Source organism: Vitis riparia, chromosome 19, assembly GCF_004353265.1.
Source record: "Vitis riparia cultivar Riparia Gloire de Montpellier isolate 1030 chromosome 19, EGFV_Vit.rip_1.0, whole genome shotgun sequence".
NCBI classification, from domain to species: domain Eukaryota; kingdom Viridiplantae; phylum Streptophyta; class Magnoliopsida; order Vitales; family Vitaceae; genus Vitis; species Vitis riparia.
Window position 1 is genome coordinate 12,076,352 of NC_048449.1, and position 22,939 is coordinate 12,099,290.

At 33.9% G+C, this 22,939-nt stretch overlaps 1 protein-coding gene across 1 annotated transcript in view; it reads right to left on the minus strand.

Annotated features, from left to right (window-relative positions):
• Nucleotides 1-22,939, minus strand: part of LOC117909167 (ankyrin repeat-containing protein ITN1-like) — a 90,298-nt gene that overhangs the window by 66,519 nt on the left and 840 nt on the right. The gene's annotated exons all lie outside the window — the stretch shown is intronic.

Sequence of the window (22,939 nt, forward strand, 5' to 3'; positions counted from 1 at the left end):
TTTTATCCTTGACTTGCCATGTGAGAGTTTGATCCAATCATGCCACTTGATTATTTTTTGGAGTGATCAACATGATTTTGTGAATTATTATTATCTATTTTTCTTTCTTTTTCTCTCCTTCATTGCTCAAGGACTAGCAATGTGTCAGTTGAGGGGAGTGATTACTACCCAAAAAGTGTCATTTTACACCTTTAAGTCATTATGTTTTAAGCACTTTTGTGTAGTAATTCTTCACCTTTATTCCAATTGGCATGTTAAGGACCTAGCAATGACTTCTAATCATATTTGTGGCTAGTTTTAGTGTTTTGACATCTTTTTGGATCATTAAGACAAGCCAACCAAAGAAGAAAAGCAAAGAAAAGCAAAGAGAAGCAAGGAGGAAATCAGAGGACAGCATCTGCAGTTTTCTTTGGCACTTTTGGAGCACTTTCCGAAGTCCATTTTCTACATTCTATATACCGTTTCAAAGCTCAGGAAGTCAAAAATCCAACGCTTCAAACCGTGTATGATTTGGAGCTGAAACGAAGAAGTTATGGCCTTCGGAAGACAACTGCTCCAGGTGTACGAAAATTTCGCACACCCCCAGGTGTGCAAAAATTTCGCACACCCCATGCGTGGTGCAAAATCTCCTCTGTTTTTGCCGACTCCACTTTAGATATTTTCTTAAGTATTTTTTAATGTAATTTCCTTTCTTCTCCTTGTAACAAGCCAATGAAAAGCTTTGCTTTTGTAAAAACTATATAAGGGGTGGAAATCACCTCTTGAACCATGGAACATGCGTGTTAAGCTTAACACTTAGCAATATACAGAGCTCTCTCGTTTTCTATTTTCTCATTACTATTTTCTTTTTCTTGGAAGCCAAACAACCTCTGAGGATGTTTTCTCAGAGGATGAGAGGCTAAACTCTTGGTTTCTTGGAGTGAAGGAAGCTAGGTGAAAAGTCCAGATGCAAAGGTGGAAAACGCTCGTGCATTAAATACAGGTAGTTGAAGTTCATAAATGGCTTTTAAATCCAAAGTTTTGCTTTAAATCCCTTAGAATCACTTTGAATGGCCACTACATGGTAAGCTTCAGGTCTTTATGGATGCTTATTGCTAGATCCATATTAGTCCATTAGTTATCATGTACGAGCCATTGAAAAGTGGTTCAAGGTGAAGACCTATAATGTCTAAAGCCATTAATGGACCTTGACTACCATTTCTATTGATTTTTATGGATTAAATCTTCATTGTTAAACCTATACCGGTTCGGGAAATAACTATAGGTTAAATCCCCAATGTGAGGAGAAAAATCCGGAATTTTCCACTTTGCATTCTAAACTTGATCCTAGCAATCCTTAGCTCCGAGAAACTTTCTTTCTTCCATTTTTAATTAGTTTATGTTAATTTAGGTTTAAACACTTTCAAAACAAATTTTATTTTCTTTTAAACTTTAAGTTTTTGATAAAGGAAATCATTAAATCCAATTTCTAATCTCGAGTTTATCACTGGAAGAATGAAAACCCATCCCAGAGTTTGACCCTAGAGCCACTATACTATAGTAGCTTTGCTACACTAGTACGAGGTCATAGGTTTTATAAATGTTTTTTATTAAATGACCCGACTGGATTTTCATGTGAATCAGTAAGACCTTAAGCTTTAACATGTGTCGTAAGACTTTGGATGGAAAGGATAAGATCACTCAAGGTTCCTATATATGCTAGCATTGTTAGTTGCTTAAAGTACCCAATGATATGTACATGAACTAATATTTGTTACACAATTAGGTTAGTAGGTTCCAGTCAAATCCAAACCTTGCTTACAAGAAAGTAGTGAATTAGATGCTTTCGTACCTCAAAGGCACTATAGGGTGTATAATTGCTATTGAGGATTGAATTTGCACTTGATTGGCTATAACAATGCTAATTGGGGTAGCATCCTAAATGAACCCAAATCCACATATAATTATAATTTTATATATGCTCTATGATGTTAGCATATATTGGAGAAGTTAAAAATAATCACTTATGACATTGTCTACCTTGGAGTTAGGAGTACATTACTTATCATTTAGGAAAGTGACTAGTTTACAATGTTCCTACATATGTTTCATAATGTTGCATGTGCTTTTGAGCATACTACTATTTATTGTGATAGCAAGGAAGCTTTAGCCTATGTCAAAGAGCCCCAACTATCATAGTTGAACCAAACACATCAATCTTAAATATTAGTTGCTATGAGACATGGTTGCATAGGAACATATTTCTACATGTTGCATGGTTACAGAACGAACCCCCATCATTCCATTGACTAAGCTAATATGTAAAGATGTTTATTGGGGCCAGGTTGAGAACATTGGATTATGTAGATCATGATTACATAAGAGTTAAGTTGGGAGCATTGGATCATGTAGATTATGATTCCATATTATATATTTCAATTAACCATTATACGTAGGATTTATTCATTGTTCAATCTTGTTTGATGGTGGCATGTTATTTGCTTTACTTTATTGGCATGCACTTTCATTACTTTCCACAATGAGCAAAGTTGAAACATAATGAGTCTGAACCACTTAGATAGTGTGTTAGGTCATTGATCCTTGTTGTGTCCAATATGACTTATATGTTAGTAGTGAAAGAAACCAAGTATAGATAGTCCTATAGTCCATACTTTACTTGCAATGGAGTTAATTGCCAAATGACATTAATGTAGTGCTTGATTTAGCAAGCATTTGAAAAACTTGAGTTCTTTGCTTGATGCAATCGAACTAAGATTTGTATGATATAGAAGAACCAAGGTACACTCATAATGAAGATCTCCATGGTAGCATGCATTTTCATACTATATCTTCTTGGCAATCAAATAAGAATGAATGAATAGATTCCTACTTCTTTATCATGTGCATTAATCTTATAGGTCATTATATAGTATAACTTTTATGTTCTTGCAATTTTCCGTCATAAGTTATAAGTATGGTGTATTTTGAAATATTTTTCTAAAGGGATTAACAATGCTTAATTCAATGTGAATATATGTGTTTAAGCTATAACAAGGCATCTTTTGGGATGAATTATACTAGTTGAGATGAAATTTTTTTTAATACTCCACCTTTCTTATCAATGTGTTCCATAGTTGTACAATCCATCAGTCCATATGAACATGGATGATAATGATATAGTTGAGAGATGCATGACATTGTTTTGCCTACTATGCATGAGTGGGAGATAATGGAGTTTCTATTTCATGAGATACTCTCAGTAGGACTTCATCAACTAAGAGCTTGAGAGTAAGTTGCATACTTATCAGTTAAGATTCCTCTACTGGGAGGAGATTCACATTCAAATTTGGTGAGAATCTATAAGAGTTGTTCGTGTTTTCCAATTCCAATTCTAGTCATTTCCCATGTTTTCAATTTAGTTTGTGGTAGTTGTTAAATATTTCTACTTTAATCTTTAGCAATTATAATTTTTTAAAGCTTGCTATTTAGGTTTAGATTTACTAGATGCTTATTAGATATCTTAATTCTTGTTGTATTCTCCTTGGTTAATAATCTTTTTACTTGATTATGGAGTTCAAAGCTTTTTACCAAAATAGGGATAAGGGTTTTCAAAATTAGGGAAAGTATTTAATAAAATTAATTTTTGAATAAGTTTGCATGCTAAATCTTTCAATTGAACCTAATAAGTTTACATACTAAATCTCTCATTTTCAACCTTGGTCGTTTCTACTCTTTTCAATTTAATTAGGTTTTCTTTATATATGTATATATATATATATATATATAATTTATTTTGTTTACCTATATACCTATGTTTTTGAGTAATTATGAGTTATATTGTTACATTTAGTAGAATTTGACAAACTAAAAAAATGAAGTGCTTACCTTTGAAAAATCGAGTCTAATAGCACATTTGTGTGGATAGGTCACAACTACCAACTTGATTCTCCATGCTTCCTCTATTAGGTTGACTAAGACGATGGTTTAATTTCATAGGAACACCTTAAGGACAAAAATATCAAGAAAAGTGAATATAATAGTTATTATAATGAATATAATAAAAATAAATTTTTTCATGATCTTTCCAAAACTCATAAAGCCCCTTTCAATGAAACTTTGTAAGCTCTACTAACACAAAATAATAGTTTGTATAGTAAAAGCTCAATAAATGAATGTTTGATAAATTATAACCTTATTTGAATAACAAAACCTTTTGGTCTTAACTCAGGCCAGTGTACTAAATTATATATATATATATATATAAAAGAAATTCATAATACAATATTAAGTAACTTTTTATAACTTTTATTTTTCTAAATTCACTTGTTTTGGAATCATCACATATTTAAAATATCTTTATCTTTTACAACATTAAGTTTTGATGCCATACCTATTTTTGTTAGGAGGCTTTCTATCTTTTATGATCAATAAATATCTTTTTCTTTTCTTTTTTTTAGTCTCTTCGGTTTCTATGTATTAACTTTTTGCCACATGTATTATTTTTAAATTTATAAGTCATACATGTACCAATACTGTATACTAACAACATAATACTCTTTATAAATTAATAAATATTCATTTATTGATAAATTATTCATTTATCGGTAAATCTAAGATAATAAGTTTTTTTGGTCGCAATAATATTATTTTATAAGAGTTTTACTCTATATACTTCCTTCATTGTAGGAATTTCTTTAGATTAATATTACTAAGTAATAGTTGTACTTAAAAAACAAATATAATGGAAATTAAGAGAAATTTGAAGATTAGTGCCTTATATCATTTGTTTTTCTATGAATGCTAAAACCATTGTCAAATAAAAAGAGTAAATAAAATAATTAGTTAAAAGTGAAATAGGTGACTTAAAATTACTACTTTGGTACATGTTTGTTTAAGGTATTGTAGATCGTAAGAAATAAAATCCTCTAGTTATGTTTATTTGATAGAATAAAAAAGTGAGTGTGTGGTTGCTCTATAAGAGAAGACCACACATTAGTCAAATAAAAAGTAACTAGAAAGCTTGCAAAAGTGTTGAATGATCAATCTCTCGCCTAAGCACACTAATGAGAGATAAATACTGAATTAAACCATACTCATGCACTCGTGCCAAGGCCCATGCCTCCATGTGGGGAAACCTTAATTGCTTTGACGTTTAAAAGTGGCCACGTCATCTATGCTAGGTAAGGATTCCAAAAATCAAGAAAGTTAACCTTTGAGTTGATGCTTATTTATCTAGTAGTTTCCTCATCTTTCTTACTAACTTGATCTTCGAAGGCTCTACGACCATAAGGAACTTAGAGTGCTCACTTTAGGTTCCTTATGATTGTAAGGTCATAACGATCAATTGAAGTAAGAATGTGAACTAGGAGTTGGAAAAATGGCGTCATCTATGGGAATGCATTAAAAGCCTTGAAGCCATGTTTAAACCCATAGTGGCAATTGGGCAATAGAAGAACCTCATGCAATGGACTCTTAGTAGGAAAAGGTAATCATGATAGATATGAGGTGGAGCGAGAACTGAGAGCAAACCCTTCAATAGATGGAGGAGCATACTAAAAGAAGCAACTGACTCACTCAAGAGAATGTTCCCTTTAAGGTAAGGGTATAAGAGTACCAATGTGATCTCGATCAACACCTCTCATTGGTCGGCACCAATAAGATTCAAGTTAATGAATAATAGTTATCAAAGCAATTAGACCAACATATAGATTAGTCAGACTAACCAAACAGACCACCTTACCAAAGGCCTCAATGCCCTAGGGGCTTCTTGCCACCATGGCTACCATTAGATGTATAACCTTGGTGAATAAGGAGATTAAGCTTAGGGCCCTTCAGGAGGAGGTTGCCACATGAGGATTTTCCCTTCCAAATTCAATTTCTTTCAATGGAACTTAAGACCCCCTAGACTACTCATGCATTTCTAGCACATGATGATCCTAGAAAAGGGAAATGATAAACTTTTATGTAAGATCTTCCTCTCCAGCCTCCAAGGACTAACTTTCTATTGGCTTTATCAACTTTCGTTATAGTTTATTCCTGATATGGAAACCTTAGGGGTGATGTTTGCCTTCTAGTACATGCACTTAACAAGACAGAAGAAAAGCCTTGACCAACCCAATGTGGTTATAGCTTCCATCCATGAGGGATCATTCACTAGATTTGTGTAACTAGGTAGGGTATCAAGATATTTCAAAATCATATGGTGATTGAAGTAAAAGTCCACACAACCTTCTATGAAGCAACTACCACTTGCCTATATGCCATATGCATCTTTAACAAAGACTTGAGAGGACTCTAAACCCTACACAAGATTTGTTGGTTATTAGTTTAAGGATTATTGACTAAGACATGCACTTATTCTTAGTTGACCTAAGAAGTTTAGTTAACTTACTAAATATATTAGTCCATATACAAACAAATGAATGTGGATAAATGAAAACTAGTGTCAAGTCTAGGGTCATTGGTGGGACTAGATAAAGTCCTACGTGACTTAACTGGGGAAGCCACTCTAATGGTTCCAGTTGGTTGATGCCATATAATGACACAATTCTTTGTTATGGATATCATTTTCCCTATAATACCATTATGGGATGACCTTGGATATACAACCTAAAAGGCATACTCTTCACCTACCATTGCACCATTAAATTCATGACACTACAAGAAATATGGGAAATATATTAGGACTAGGTGGCGGCATGAGTGCTACACCATAGCCCTTAAAGCGATTAAGAAGTGCATCAATCAGGACCCATAGGAAGTTCTTAAATCATAAATCAAATAACAATTAACAAGTAATCCTAAAAGGCAGTTAGAGAACCTAGGGGGTCATTACTTTAGAGCCCCTAAACCTAGGAAGCTCCTCTTGGCCCATGTAAAAAACCCATCTTCACTTAGAAACAGCAGGACATGGTGGGTATCAACCCCTAAGTTGCATATCACCAACTCAACATAAACCTAGGTGGTCAGCTCCTTAAAGACACTAGATTGTTAAAGAAAAGGTATCCAATTTCTTAGATGATAGATTTATAAGAGAGGTAATTTGTCTTAGTTGGTTAGTAAGTAAAAAGCATCATACCTAAGAAGACGGGAAAGTGGAAAGTATGCCTAGACTATACCAATTTAAATAAGGCTTTCCTTAAGGATAACTATCCCTCACCTCGAATAGATTAGTTGGTCGATGCCACCTTTGATCATGAGTTGATTACATTCATGTATGCATATTCAAGTAGAACCAAATAAGCAAGCAACGAAGAAAAATAGCTCTTATTCTTGGATTAGTAACATATTGCTATCAGACCATGCTCTTTGGCCTAAAAAATCAAGGCTACCCACAAATGTTTGGTCATCTAGATCTTCTAACAACAAATAGAAGTCAACATGCAAGTCCACGTTAATAACATGTTAATAACATATGAGAAAAGGAATGAGTACTTGATTGACCTCTTAAGAACATTTCAAAATCTTTGAAAGTACTAAATGAAACTAAATCAGTGAAGTACACCTTTAATGTAGGGTGTGGAAAGTTCCTTAAGTACTTGGTTACATACAAATGAATAGAAGTTAACCCAAAACGAATAAAATCAACTTTGGAGATACCAATGACTAAAACAATTAGAGAAGTCCAAGAGGTCACTAACAAGATTGGTGCTTGAAATAGATTCATATATTAGACAACGAATAAATGTTATCCTTTCTTCGACATCAGCAAGAATGGAAAATAGACTAAAGGAACCAAAAAGGTGCAAATAAGCCTACGAATGACTAAAGCATTACATGATGCTACCATGAATGACTAAAGCATTACATGATGATATCCCTCATTTTGGATAAACCATGGGATAAGAAGGTCTTATAAGGTCTCATCAGCAACTATAAGCGGAATATTGGCTCAAAAAGAAGGAAAAGAAGAGCAACCAATGTACTATGTCTAAAAAGCGCTCTTAGGTGTGGAAACTTGAGAGTATATATAAATATTGAAAAGTCAGTGCTTACCTTTTAGACTGCCACACTAAAACTTCAATGTTATTTCCAAGCACATGCTATTAAGGTAAGGACCAAGTGGTGAAAACTTAACACTTTAATGGTTCTAAAGAGCCTACTTTAGTGTTTTGAGGCACTAAAAAATTAGGCTAATGTTTTGTTTTGCTGATAATACCTTAGAATATTATGTTTGATGCATTCTGTGAGCATTCTATAGGCTTTGAGGTGTTTTTGGTGCAATAGAACCTTTTTGGGAACTCATGGAGACAATAATGCCTAAGTAGAAAGGAAACGCATATTGCACACCTAAAAAGTGTGCTAGACTCAATCATGCAGCTTTTTTTTTAGCTTAGAGCCACCCAATGATGGGAAAATCCCATATCTCTCTGTTTTCCAAGCTCGGATCAAGTTAGAAACATACAAATTATCCTAGGTTGTTCTAAATCCTATGCATAGTAGAAAAATTGCATTTTTTTTTAAACTTTATATGGATTTAGAATATGCTAATGAAAAATGTATCTGAGATTCGAATATTCTTGAATCGATTCCATACAAAGAAGATGACGAATAAAGTTCCAAGAACTCTTGTAAACCCTGAGTCTTTCGCCCAATAACTTGAACCTTAATCTTGACACACTTCTGATAAGGATAGAAGGAAGGGTAGAGGCTATGACTCTCTCTCTAAAGATGGAAGAAGACTTTCTAGAAAAAGTTATGGAAACCCTAACCCCTAACGGGGTATTTATAAGGTTTCCTCGCTAAGCTTAAGTAATTTGAGCCCACTACGGGCTTGGGTCACTTAATCTTAACCCAAAATGGGTTCTAATTGATTACTTAACCCAATAGGGCGTACTAATTAATTAATTGACCTAATCCATAGACCTTGCTCACTTACCCCGATGCAATCTTGCAAAATTACCAAAACTCCCTTATGCATAAAAGTGAACCTAAAGCCAATTTGACCATCATAACTCATGTCAATAAGGTATATGAGCTTAGAGCAAGGACCATTGGGACCCATAAGAGTACTAGCTCCCTCAGAATCCAATTTTGAAGTTGATTCAACATCCTACTACAAAAAATCAACTAAACTATAATATCCTATGTAAATAACAACAAGACACCATGTGTTGGTGTCTGTGACCTGCTATCTATTGCGTTTAGTCTTCCTATGAACTGGTGACCATAGTCCAACAAGGTGAAAACTATTAACCTTTCAAAACTACCTCTACTATCCTTGAGTTATAGATCCTCTTATTGTGTATTCAACTGACATGTATTACCTCTCAAGAGCCTATATCAACTTACACTTAAGGAACTACTATGGCTATAGTTTCCATGAACACACTTCCTTAGGATCACCCAAGGGAACACACTATCTCAATACTAAGAGATATCATGGTGCTTTTATTAAGAATATCTATTGCTAATAGCTTCCATCAATAGTGACCCAATCCATTGGAAATATATAATGAACTTATGATTTCATAGGTAGGTTAAATCTACTACTAATAGAACAAGCTTAATATTCTCTCAAGGTTGAGAGACAACACAATAAAGCAGTTTAGTGAAGTCATGACTACTTGATAGCTTGAGTCATGACTTATTGTAGGTCTCGTCCAATGTGTAACCACAGACACTAATGCACACACCATGGGAAACCCATCCCGATAGTTAAGACAAGTCATCCCTCTAATTAGGAGGTGGTGCCTTACAACCTTTAATGGGTTGCCTAGACCCATGAATTGACTGTGAACAAGTCATCTATTTGCAATGAACTCGTGATTAATTTAGATCTTTCGTGCAACTCCTAATGCACCCAAGTCACATATAATGCAAAAGATGTAAGTTAGAGTGCTTACGAGGTATATTGCATGGAAATAAGATAGATAAAAGTGAATTATAACTTTATCAAACAAATAATAAATCTTAGAGTTTATTACATCATGTCATGCTTTTGAGGGCTTTATCTTAACATATAGTGCACCTCCCATGTATGCCTTGAAGACTAAACACATAAGATCTCTCTAATGCATTAGACCAAATTTTGCATCCTACTCAAGCAACTCAATCTATAAACCTCTTAAGTGCTTTAAGCCAAAATGTTGTGCACCCCTTTGCTTAAGTCAATAGGATGTGTAGTAGTGCACCCCCTTGATGTCATCTAAATTACAAACCATTCTTACCTCTACAACAGCTATGTCCTCCCAAAGTAGCATGTTGTTTATAAAGTATTCAATTCTACTACCAAAACCTACTCGATGTTGAATGCATAGAGAAAAAGGTGCAACTACCAACCATAAGCTAAAATATCAAGAGTGATGGTGGGTTGACTACACTGACAAAGGACCCGACCCTCAATATAGGCAAGAGACAAGTCCATATGGGGTGGTGTTAGAGTAGTTGGAAGGGAGAGAGTACTTTTTACTTATTAATGGAAGATTGTAAATATACAAGTAGAATCAGATTATAGAAAGTGAAATAGTAGGTAAGTTTTTTCTTTTTTCTCATAGGAGTAGGAGTAGGAATAGGAGTAACTTAATGTAGTTTTAGTTTTAGTTTTCTATTGTGATCTTTTCATTTCTAGTTTAATGAATTTTCCAGTTTTTTTTTTTATTGATCATACATTTCAGTTTTTCAGTTTCAACTTGCAAATTTACATTTTCAATTACTTCCTTAATTTTTAACATACTTAGATAACCTTTAACACTCTAAGGGGTGAGAGGAGCTCAAGTCTCCCATCAATAAGTTTGGCTCTCTACTGGTTTATCTATGCATTAGTTATAAAGAATTTGATCTCTATCGGTAGTTACGATGACCAAAAGAAGTAACCATGGGCAGAAAAGTCTATGTTACACTAGTTGTGAGGGTTGTAATTCAAGTAACCTTGGGAGCATATTTTGGCATTGTTTTAATAATTCTTTCAACTAAGTATAGGCTGATTGACATGAAAAGAACCTCATCTAAATCATTTGGTTGCAAGGATAAAAAAATAGAGCAATTAGAGGACATGGTTCTTGTTCATTTGAAGTAGGAACCTTTTATGGTATAGATCCCTGGCTTAATCTTAAACTTGAAAGCATAGCTTCAAAACCTCATTGGTAAGTTGTATCTGAAAGTGGTGATCCTAATAAATCTCTAGTTCTGGGGTTTTCTTTTCTTTAATTTTCTGTCTTTAAAACTTTGTGTGTGTGTGTGTGTGTGTGTGTGTGTGTCTTTTATTTATAAAATCATTTTTCTAAGCTTTTAGCTGATATTCATACCCTTAAAGCTATTACCTCAGTTGCTACCAATTTATAGTTCCTTGTGGAGGCAACCTAATGCCTATACAACTATTAGGTTTTTTTTAAATTTCTGGTTCAGGAGTTGAGAGTTTTAATGAATGATCTAATTTAATTCCTCTTTGTAAAACTTGATTGTTAAATATATTTTCAAATTTTGGTAAAAGAAGGAACTAGAGAATGACTAACCAAAAATTAGTGTTGCTGTCAGGGAATTTTCAACATTGACTACTCTAAGGGTATTTTTTGGTATATGCTCGTTGTTTTAGAAGCTTAGCAAGTATATTTCACCCATTCCCTACTTGTCTTTTAGTATCTTTTAGTTGGATTTTTTTTTTTTTTTACTTAATTTGTTTTCTTTGGATTTTATTTTGTTACTTAGTTTTCACTTTCAATTGTTAAATCCAACATTACAAGTATGTTCTTTATTAGGGAAATGATTTTAGAAGAAAGACACTAAGTAATTAACCAAACCATAGTTATCATTTTCCTCAACACACTAGACCGACCATAACCACCTTATATCTATTTTCCAAATTCAAACATTGGTGGTACAAATAGAAGTATGATGAATAGGGGTTTTAACCCAAATAACTAGCCACCTAGGACCATGAGGATTACCTGCAACCTAGTAAAGTCAATGCTCCATTTTAATTGATATTTTCTTTTGAATATTTTCAAATAAACATTGAGCTTGTAATGATCTAATTGGTTTCTTTATTTTATGGAAAAGATGATGAAAATCCTCATACTTATTTAAAATAATTTGAAGAGGTATGGTCTATTTTGGTATAACCTTCATGAAATCTAGATCATTTGAAACTCAAGGTTTTTTAAAAAAAAATAAAAATAAAAATAAAAAAATACTAAGAATTAGTGGTATAACCCAATTCTATAGTATAAGTTCTTGGGCTACTTTACAAAATTTTTTTATTTTTTTATTTTTTTATTATTTTGGTTTTATAGAGAATGAGACCTTGCATCATTGTTGGGATAGGTTTAAAGTTTCGTTGCTTAACTTCCTTACCATAGTTTTGAAAACTTGAGGGTTGCTTCTACTTTTTAAAAAAAACCATCTCCCTAAATGAAACAATTTGTTGAAAACATGAGTGATAAGTACTTTATACAAGAGGAACCGGAAGAAACACTTAAACATTTAAAATTGCTTGTTGAAAAATCAAGGGTTTGGAACCCCTTAGTCCCTCAAGTACATCTTTTGGAACTTGAAAGCCAACCCCAACAACATATAGTCTCTCATCCCATCTCTCAATTTATCATTTCTCTTGGAACAGGATTTTTGAAGAAGATGGTCTCTGGATGCTACAAGGGGAGGAAGCCGCTAAGGTTGAGAAAAAGGAATCTATGTACATAGTAGCTTGAAAATAATTTGTTGAATAAGAATTAGTTAAAGAAGAGAATTTCCAACAGGTTGCAATTAAGTTTGTAAGCTTCATTTCTTTTAAAAAAAATGCAAAGATAGAAAAAGAAAACTATAAAGAGTAAGAAACAAATAAGGAATGAAGCAATGTATTGCATGCTCACACTAACTTTATTCTCCCTCAGTTCCCCTTCTCTTTGCAACCCAAAAATGTTGAGCTTCAAGCTATCATCAATGGCTTCTCAATATCTCTTTTGATGAAATTTTTTTTCCCAACTATAAGTGGCTCTTAGCCAAAAGGGAGGGCATCCCAAAAATTTTGGGAAACCATGAAGAAAAAAGTTATCAAAATGGATGGTTTCAATCTACTTTTGGAAAGTAAGAAAAAAGTGAAGAGTCACTGGCTAGCTAGAAGCTAGTCAACAATTTCTAAATAGCTTTCATTTTTCTTTTCTTTATTATTTTTATTTATGTTGCTCTTGCCACTTTAGTGCGTAGTAGCACCATCATTGTGAAGCCTATAATATTACATTCTTAGTACACTCAATGCATTTGGGTGACCTTTATCATCTCACAATAACTCAAGTATAAATTTCTCCACACTCTATTGGTTTCATCATGATTCAGAGTAGGTGTAAATTGTTAGCACTAGGAAGCTGCACAAAAGTGTTGGAAATATAGGAATTGCATACCTTTGAGGTGAGTTGACCCAACTTGTATGATGACTTAAATTGCACATCTATAGAGCACAACTCAAATTGTACACCTTGACAACATGACTTAAATTCCATACCATAAGAGAATAATTTAAATGGTACACTCAAAAGAGTGCAATTGAAAATTGCATACCTTTGAGCAACCTTTTATATTGCATAGCTTATGTGTGCACACTTTAAATTACACACCATAAGTGTGCAATCATTTCCCGTGGGATGCCAACTTATTCTTTTGTATTATTATGCAAGCATGCCATCCATAGTAAAAAAATCTTTATTCTCTTATGCAAATTTTTGGAAGAAAAATATCTTCTTAAACAAAACCTTAATTTCCTATAATTTCTTAGAGACTTTTGTCTACCCTACCATCAATGTATCAATTAAGGTGTATGTAGGAAACCGAGAAGTTTTCTAAGTTTTATATAAAGGAAGTAATTTTAAGTACTGTTTGCATGTGCTCAGACAAGAACACACACAATAGTGCAATATGAAAACTCTAAAGAATGGTAAAAACCAAAACATTGAGCCTAAATGAGATAATGAAGAGAGCTAAAAATGAACAATCAATTCAATTTGTTAAAGTAAAAGTGACTAAACTAGTCACTATAGTAGCCATAATACTATAACAACCCAACAGAGCATTTAGTAGAATGAACATTCAAACAAAAGGAGAACACATTAGGGTTAATAGCGTTGACCACATCTTCAATTATAATTGCTTAATCTTTAGGATAATATCATCATATAATGAGCATTTGAATCTAACAATGGGTGATATTGAACATTTTCGATCAATCTCACCCTCAGTGAAGAATTTAATTAAGTAATAGTCAAAGGTTGAAGAGGGTAAACAGAAATACCCCAAGGAACTCAAAATCTCAAGACTATACAATTTTTCAAGAGTCCCTGATAAGTATAACTTCTTTACCCAATTTTTGCATCATTTGTGTTTTCTTCACTTTTTTCTTTTAATAATCAGATCAAGTAAATAAACTTAGTTTTTAGTATTTTAATTCAAGCTCACATCTGAACTTAATCTACTTAAGTGACTTATTAAAAATCATCATCTAAACAATAAAGTACCATAGTGAACTTGGAGGAACCAAAAAGAAAAGATTTTTCCTAAAATTTTCTCTTTAATCTAGTCTCACACACCATGCACTATAGTGTTAGGGTACTCGTACTCCTCAAGAGAAGAACTAGTGGCAACCTGAACTGGTGGCAACCTGAGAAATAGAACAAACTCATTGTAGATAAAATGTTATGGTAAGACCTCTTGTCACCAAAATCCTATAAGAGAATGCAATGAAAAGAAACTAAAGGATCCATTTACTACTTGAAGCTTGGTGGTAATTCCCCAAGGGTGCTTTATGACCTAGTGCCTTATACCAACTAATCTGGGAGTCATATATTGAAATCCATTACATAAGAAACAAGAAGGTGACAATGTCTACATTCTTTCAAGAATGAACTTTTAATTTTTCAAAAAACAAAAAGGGTGAGTGGAGGCAAGGAAGTGAAAGTATATTAAGGAAAACAATTTGTCTCAAACCTATGCCCTAGGAACTTGCTATTCCTAAGACTAAAGGGTGTTGGTTTGAAAAATCAAAAGATAGAGGAAGGGAGAAACAATAGTAAAAACTACCAAACTTAAGGAACCTTTTGTATGCAAAGATCTAGTCACACCTAAGTAAGGGCTGATTTGGAAAATTTCTTTTAATGTATTTATTTTGTTTCATTTGAGCTCTCTTACTTTTTTGCTTTTGCTAACTCAAACTCAACACTTTGATGACTCTAAAGATCTCACTTTAATGTGTGAGGTACTTAGAATTAACCTAATGCATTGTTTGACGATACCTTAAACAATTATATTTGATGAATTTTGTGAGCATTTTGTAGGCTTTAAGGTATTTTTGGTATAACATAACCTTTTTGGGAACTTGCATGGACAAAAATGTGTACGTATAGAGCAAACACAAATACCTCACCTCTTAGGTGCAGAAGACTCAATAACACGCCTCTTTTTTAGTGTAGAGCCATAGTACACCTCCCATGTACACCCTAAAGACCAAGTTGTGCACCAACTCAAACACCTCAATTTTCACCTCTCTTAAGTGCTCTAAGCCTAGAAGTTGCATACCTTTTTTATTGAGCCGGTAGGATGTCCAAAGGTGCAACTACTCAAGAAGCTGATATCATAGGTTCAGAGCCTTAGTGGTGAGTTGTACTTAAGAGTAATGATCCTAGCAAACCTCTACTCTTAGGATTACTTTTTTTTGCCTTTTAAACTCTCTCTCTCTCTCTCTCTCTTCTATTTATAAAATCATTTTTCTGATTTAAAAAAGATGATGAAATAGAAAATAGAACTAGCCTAGCAAATTTGATATATGTTATGCCCATGTGTTACATTCAAATTGCAATCTCTTGTTGAATTCATGATAAAGTTTACTAGTATTATGAAAAGGTCTAGGGGAGTTATAGATAGTGAAATGATAGATTCAAATGACTTTGGCATTATGGGTGGATGGAGCCTCCATTGTAAAGGGCTCAGTAATTGAGATACACTACTATGCTCCCCCAACAGGGTGGAAATCTACCTACCAATGTAGTTAGAGTATTTGACAACTAATAAGGAATTGGAATACAGGGTCCTACTAGCTAGCTTACCTTTGGAAAAAGAGGTGGGGTTTTTCCACATAAAATTATATAACAATTTGCAACTTATTATTGAAAAGATCACAAGACATGATGAGGCTTGGAAACCTCAATTATGACCTTGATAAAAATATTACCTAAGCCATTATATGCAACCTATAAAGCTTCCACCTTAGCCTTATCCCTAAATAAGCTAACCAGGAAGTATATACCCTAGCCACACAAGTACTAGCTCACCTAAGGGCACCTCAAGTATACGTTACACAACCAATAGTGGAAACATCCCACTTTATTATTAAGGTTCATTGTTGGACCTATAATAACATGCTTCTAAAAAATCCCTATCCTTTCGTACCTCCTCAAGATGAAGTAGTTGTAAAGGGGATAAGGAAGCATAGAGGCTCCAAAAAAAAGTTGTAAGGCCATATACTATCATGAATGGTGGAATTGTACCAGCTCCTATAATGGACCCTACCTATGTTGCTTAGATTAGGAAGATGCTCGATATATGCTCAGAGAATTGCAAGATAGAATGTTTGGAATCATGTTAAAGGTCAAATTTTTACCCATCGAGCCCTTAATCAAGGCTACTATTGACCTACATGTAAAAGAGCACCATAGCATTCTTTTATAAATGTGACAAGTGCTAGAACATTAAACCTCTAAACCATGCCTCTCCTAAAAAGCTCATGACAATTAAAAACACTTGGCCTTTCGATCAATATGGGCTCAATATCATTGTATTGCTACCACTAGACATGGCACAAAAGTGATACCTACTAGTGGAAATGAGATACTTCACCAAATGGGTAGAAGTAGAGTTCCAAATGGGTAGAAATAGAGTTGTACTCTAGTATCATAGCAAAAGAAGTGGAGAAATTCCTATGGAAGCATATAGTTTGTTTCTTTAGGATACCATGGGTCATAGTCTAAAAGAATGGACTCCAATTAACCACCCAAAACTTCTAAGGCTTATACAAGGAAATGAGAATTGAGAATTGTTACCTTATTTTGTGGTAACCTTAAGGTAGTCAACAAGCAAAGGCCAATAATAAGGTAGTAATAGTGCATGAACTTAAGCAAAAAGTTGGAAAAATCTAAGGGAATGTGAGTGAAGCAACTTTTCACAATACTTTGATCTTGCAAAACCACTCAAAGAACCTCTACCCAAGAAACACCTTACTTTCTCACATATAGGATAGAGATGATCATTTTAACTCTGATTAGAATGCCAACCTTGTGTACCTAAATGAGTAGCAAAGAAGTGTTTGTTGCTAGAAAACAAGATTTTGATCTAGTTGAAGAAAGAAAGGAAGTAACACCCATAAGGATGACTATCTACCAGAGCAAGATAGCCAAAAGCAATAATAATGGAGTAAAAATAAGACCCTTGCATGAAAAAAACTGAGTTTTGAGAAGGACTTTCCATGAAAGCTAAGAAGATGAAAAATTATCCTCTATGTGGAAAGGACAATACCTAATTGTAAAACAATGATGGCACAATGCATATTAGTGGGATTTTCCTGAAGGAAAGGCTATACCACGACCATGAAACATGTGTCACCTAAAAAAAACTAATATTTATTATCTTTAAATAAAGAGAAACCTTTGGAAGAAAAACCATCTAACCCCTAGTGGGCATATTTCCTTTTAACAAGCATATTACTCCAATGGGTGTCTTACCTTTCAATATGAATATCCTCCTTAATGGGTATCTTGCCTTTCAATAGGCGTCTTACCCTCAATGGGCATATTGCCCTTAATAGTTGTCTTATTCCCTAGTAGACATCCTATCTTTTAACAAAAACCTTGCCTCTAGTAGGGTTTCTACCTTTCAATGGGCATCTAAAACAAATGGGCACCTAAACCTAATGGGCACCCTTCTTTTCAACATAACATAGTGACAACAGCAAAGATAAAAATAACAAAACCTATAGCATAAAAAGGTCATAAAGGCCATCAAATGTAATAGAGGTATAAAAGCCATAAACAAACCATGACACAATGGCGAACAAGTGTCTAAGGGTGTGTAGGCCAAACTCCAAATAAACAACACATTAATTACTCCTCCAATCTAATGTAGAGGGCTTCAGAATCTCCTATAACTTGTAATAAAATTAAAGTCATCTTCGAGGATCCTTTTGAAGCAAGTTAGACACCATCCTCAACTTAAATGTCTTGATTGAAGACTCCACAATTGGGGTGGTGCCTTTTAAGGTATTTTCCTTTAGCATTTGGATTATCTCTTTAAGATGGACTTCGTGCCTAGCAACATCCTCCCCTGATGGAGCTAACCCTGATGTGCAAAATTTGTGAACACTTGAACACTTAAACTATATGGGCCTTGAAATAAATAATCCACTCAACCTTTAGGTTTTCCATCTCCATAAACTTTTCCAATAAAATTTGCATACAAATTTTTTTATTATTGACAAATGTTGTGCTCCCACTACTGGCCTCCTCTAGCTTCCCTTTTAGAACCCACACTTCCTTTTGCTTCAATCAAAGCTCTTCTATGACCTTCCTATGTATATGTTGCTCACTCATAGTGTGGTCCTTAAGTACTTGTGATGTAACCTAAAATACGAAGAGACCCACCATTAGGATGTGCACTCAATCAAATTGCACCCCTAGCTCCTTGCTACTTAGTTCCTTTAAACTTGCCAACACAAACTTAATGTGGTTCATGTTGCCCTTATAAGAGTCAATCACCTTTTGAATCTCCCTAACTGTAGTATTCTTAGATTTTGTTGTAAGCTCTATTCTGTATAGGTGATTTTGCACCTCTTGAACAATCAACCAAATAAAGGGCAAAAACGCACACTACGAACAAATAAAAGGTAACCAAAAGGGGAAAAAAACTACTCACAACATTTGAGTCAAGAGAGAGGGAGAGCATGGAAAATATCTAATAGATCAGCATTCCAACCAACCAAAGAGTAGCTTTTGGAGCAGTAAAGGGAGATAATTAACCCACAAAGCTCCCAAGCTTCTATCTCAAAGGAAGATTCCTACATACGAAATGGTGGATAAGAGCCTAACTAATAGTTTTGTCCTATTATTATGATTCCACTAGAATCAATTTGCTAGAAAGAGGAAGGTAGGAGAGGGCCCTTTAAAGAAGGGAAGACATATCAAAATAGGAGCAAAAACAATTAAGGGAACATGAAAAGGAATAAATGAGATCTATAATTGAAACCTCCATGGATTTAATAGAGTTAAGTAGATTGGAGGACTTAAAAAACAAAGGCAATTTTCCAAATTCCTTATAAGAGAGCATAAGGGATTGATGCACGAGAAAGGCACGTTTAACTACCTTCAACTTACCTATACTTTTGTCTGAACAATTTTAGGGTATGAGAAAAGAAATCTAACATAAGGGGTGAGAAAGCATGAGCCCATAAGCATGGTCAGACAAGGTTGTAAGTAGGTTTTGTTATGATGGAATCATAGGGTGGATGCTCTAAGATCCTAGAGCAACTAGATCTAAGAACAACGGAAGCATATACATTTCAAATACTTAGATATTGTTGTTAAAAGGCATACCTTTAGATCTAGATGTTCCTAGATCACACTCTAGTTATTACAGGGATCTAAAAAAACTCATTGCTTCCACCGATGACTTTGTCTTTAATCCTTGGAACAAGTGTAAAGTGGCTACACACCTTGAGAAAGAGATGGTACTTAATGTTTTCTCTAGAAGAGCAAAGAAAGAATAGATGGATAGATAAATTGATAAGTTGACCTCAAACCCTCATCAGTGTAACCTTAAACCCTAAGAGTGTTTATATAACTTCTCTTGTAAGCTAATGTGACTTAGGCCCACCATAGGCTAAGGTCACTTAACCTAGTCAACTAGGTACTAATGAATTAAATAGTTCTAATGAGCTTCAATTAATTAAGTGGCTTAATAAAAAAATAAAAAAATAAAAACTTAAAATAAATAGTCATAAGTTTTTGTGCAACTTTTATTTTTACCAAAATGCCCTTATGCACACATGATTAATTAAACCCAATTTTCTCAAATCTTTATGCCAATAAAAATTATGAACTCGAGCAGGGACCACTAGAACCCATAGGAAAATACAAGCTTCTTGATAATCCAATTTTAAAGTTGACTCAACATTCCACTAAAGAAAGTCAACTACATTCCAATACCCTATGACATTATATTGAGATAAAATTGATTAAAACTAATTTAATTGATTTCTTAAGCCTGTGACCTACTGTCCGCTAAAGATGGGTTCCTTATGAGCCAATGTCCATAATCTAAACAGTTAACAACCATCAACCTTAGAAAATTACCTCTACAAGATTACTTATACAATCCTTGAGTCTTACATCCTCCTATTTTGTGATTAATTGACATACACTAGTTCATAAAGAACATATCTTCAATCCCAATTAAGCAATTATTGTGGCAACAAATTTCATAATCACAAGTTCTTAGGATCACCTAATAGGACACACTATATCAATCTCATGAGATATCATAATGCCTTTGTTGAAAATATCTAGTGTCACTAGCTTTAATTAATAGCAACCTAATCTATAGGGAATTTGTGACCACCTTAGAGTCTTATCCACATGTTGAAGCCTCTAAAGACCTTAACACTACCTTAATATTCTCTTATGATTGAAAGTCTATGTAACATAGTAACTTGTTAAAGTCATAACTACTTGGTAGACAATGTCATGATTCATTGTAAGTCTTGTCCAATTTGTATACACACTAGTGAACTCATCAAGGGAAACCTAACTCAATAACCAAGATAAGTCATCCTTCAAATTAGGAAATAGTGCACTAAAACTTTAAATGGGCTACCTAAGTCCCCAAACTTACTATGAGTAACTCATAAACCTATAAAGAACCCATGACATGAATCTTTTATGCACTCCTAACATACCTAAGTCATGTACAATGCAAGTAATGTTAGCTTGAATGCTCTTATAAGTAATAATGCAATCATGGATAGAAAATTAGAAATTGAAATCATAATATAAATATATTGAAGAAACCTCATTTTGTTAGATCATATCATGCTTTTAAGGGCTCTATCTTAACAGTTTCAACACGCTAGATGAAGACATTTTTAAGGCACACTCTTCTTTCTCTAAGTAGCTATGAAACTCGAAAAAGTTATAGATAATCGAAGGAAGATTCTTTATTTTAAAAATTCCTTCTAGAGGAAAATTTGAGGAGATATTGTGTGATGGAATGATCTCCTAACAATAAAGTAAAAGAGGATAGGTAAATTAAAATGAGAAAAAAGAATAATCGAAGAAAGAAAGTAATCATGCAATCTAGGCCTCAAAAGCCACAAAGGACTCGAAAATGGAGATCCTTTTGCTCTAAACCTTCCTAATCACTAAAGACCATTAGTAAACCCTTTTTTCCTAAGCCTTGTTGGAGTCAAGGAGTTTCAACAGTAAACCTCTATCATTGAAGTTTGGCATAAAATGATCATTTTTGCCCTTGTGCAACTTTATTGAAGAAGAAAAGAGTATCTCTCCTAAATTGACATATTGTCTCTCGACCATGTTGAGGATAATAGTATAAACCAAGAATGTGATAGTGGTAAGGTGAACTCCGATAAGAAAAACCCTAGAAAAATCATAAAACTACAAATAGTGGAGGGAAAGGGAAAGGAAGGTTAGCCCCAATGTGGGCAATCAAGACATCATCTCCTTTTGAAAACTCCTAAAGTTAGTCTAAGAAAAACAAGCCACTCAACATAAGAATAGGCCCTTGAGCATAACTCTATCAGGGTCTAAAAATCCTTGGAGCACTTGACTAAGAAGTCCTTGTTCTTTGCCATAAAAATTGAAACCTATACTTGCTCAAAAAACCCAAGAAGAGCAAAATAGATGTAAGAAGAAACCTCAAAATACTATTTAGTGAAGAACCACAAAGAGGCATGAAGAGGGCGAGACTTGACTACCCATTAAAGTGCAACACTCTAAGAACCTTAAAAAGCTCCTTGCATAACAAATTATCATAATGATGTATGGCATTTTTAAATCTTCCTCATCCCTTAGGAACCATTGTCAAAGAAAAATAAGAGAAAGATATAGGGGTGCTTGGTAGAAGAAGGCCACGTGTTAGCTAGAGAATAGGTAACCAAAACCCTATGTATGATTATGCTTATATCTAAATCCCCTGCACAAGTGCTAAACGATTGATCACTTGCCAACAAGCATGAATGAGCATTAAATGCTAACTTGGACTATACTCATGTGACCTTAACAAGCCTATGCCTCGATATGCGGAAACTCCAACTACTCCCTCAAAGACCTTGTATAAAAGTGACCACAACCTCTATGCCAAATAAGTATTCTAAAATCTAAGAAATTAGCCTTTTGGATTGACACTCATTTGTCTATTAGTTCCCATATTCTTTCTACCAAGGACAAAAAAATCATGATAAATCAATATGTCAAAGAAATATCAAATTTTGATTGTCACTAAAGCAACACATAGTGGAGAAATTTCGATCAACCAATTTTTTTATCATTTTTCGATGTATTTATGGGGGTTTTACCAATTTTTTCAATCTACTGCTGCTGGCTTGGTCAAACTGCCTACTTAGTCAAAATCGATCAAACCTCAAAAGTGAACATGGTTTGATGTAGGTGAGGGGTTCGAACCCAGACAAAAGGTTCTACACCTACACCACTGGGCATTACCCTTTAATCAATATCATACATACATACATACATACATACATACATATATATATATATATATATATATATATATATATATATATATATATATATATATGTATGTATGTAAATCTGAAGTTACTAATCTGGTTACTAAGTGTGGTCTCTCATTGCAGGTAGATGGTGGAAATCCTTGTTAATATTTTCAATCTCATCCTCATCCCAACAAAAGACCAACCTTGAAAACTGATATCCATATGCCTTTCTTATATCCCACGTGC